The following is a 1,601-nucleotide window of genomic DNA, read 5'->3' as shown; positions in this document are numbered from 1 at the left end:
TCTCCACTCCGCACTCCCCCCATCATTCACTATGGTAAGATTAAGCTGTTTTAAAAGAGAGCTAGGAAGTTGATTACTTGGTGGTGTAGACAACAGTTGGTGTTCTTCCACCAGAGGGCAGGTGAGAGCGGGAATAGTAACCTCATTCCCGATTTACAGAACAGTTTTGGAATTAGTGAAAGAAACTAGCCCACGGTTTGTGTACAAATCCCGCCCCAACAGTGGGTAATGGCAATCTGGAATGACCAGAAAGGAAGGAGTGACAGTACCTTTTCCCAGATGTACTGTGTGCTGGGTGGTCACGGACGGTTTGTACTTTTCCTGTGGCCCCTTGTACTTCAGTTGTTGCTGAGCTTAAAGTTCCCAACGGTGTGGTAGGCACAGAGTGTGTCCCTCCGGTGTCCACCAAAAACCTAACAGGCTGCCCCCCTACTTGCAGTGTTACCATGGGCTCCCAGGGACGAATTGAACCCCACCCCTTCAGTCACCCTCCAGGGCTGTCACTGCTTTCTCCTTCCTCTTTATATTTGGGTACTCACTTTTCCAATGCCCCTTATCCTTACAATAGACACACTGGCCTTTTTCCAGTTGGGGCCTGTTCTCATCCCTTGTGCATCCACAGGGTTCCATAAGATCTCTTGGAACAATCAGATCATTCACTGTTTTGGAAAGCTGCAATAGTAGCCCCCGACTCTCCAACTTTGTAGGATCATGGTTGTCATATACCTTTTGAGCAATGGCTACTAATTGTGGTCTAGTTTTGCCCTCAAGTCCATCTAGCTTTTGCCTTTTTCTCCTGATACCTGGGGCTGACTAAGCTACAAACACCATATTGAGGGCACTCTGATTTTCCGATGCGTCTGGGTTCAGAGGTGTGATAGTTACATAATGTGGTGTCAGTTAGGGAATTGAGAGGATTAAGAGTAAGGTGACAAGATGTCCCACTTTTGGCTGAACAGTCCCAATTTTTAACAATTTTTCCCGCGTCCTGTGGCGTTTTTTAAAAGTCCCGATTTTTGGAAAGAATGCATAACAAGCTAGGGCATACGGTTTTCAGATGCCATGTGGCTATTTCACCAGGATATGAGTTTTATCAATGGTGTCCCATGTAGAGACCCCTGACAGCACTGATATGCTACACCACCACTGGAACCTTAGGACTTCCAACCCACTGACCTGCGATCTTCCTGTATTCAGTGTCATTGCATGTGTTTCATGAGTCTGAAGAGGACCTTATAGATTGGTATTGGACATATGAGCTAATATTGGACTTATGGCCTTGATCTAGACCTGCCTGGAATGTTTTCTCAATATTCAATTGCTCTGGCCCCAATCCAACTATGTGGACACCTGCCCCTCCGCCCAGAAGAATTTATTTCAGAGGACAGCACTGAAGTTGCAGCTCTGGGAGAGGGACATGTCTGATGAGAACACATGGGAGCCAGTGAAGGGGGAGGAAGAGAGAGTGGAGCACACCCTGGCCCACCAAACCTTGAGGATGATATTCCTGCTAAGAGCAGCCAATCCACAGAGAAGACCATATGGCCGGCCCCACTGTGAGACACGACATCCTTCACTGACCCATAGGGTACAATACTGGA

This window comes from Echinops telfairi, unplaced genomic scaffold (genome assembly GCF_000313985.2).
Source record: "Echinops telfairi isolate 266 unplaced genomic scaffold, ASM31398v2 ScPeMD7_21;HRSCAF=78, whole genome shotgun sequence".
NCBI lineage: Eukaryota > Metazoa > Chordata > Mammalia > Afrosoricida > Tenrecidae > Echinops > Echinops telfairi.
This window is presented reverse-complemented; position numbering follows the sequence as displayed.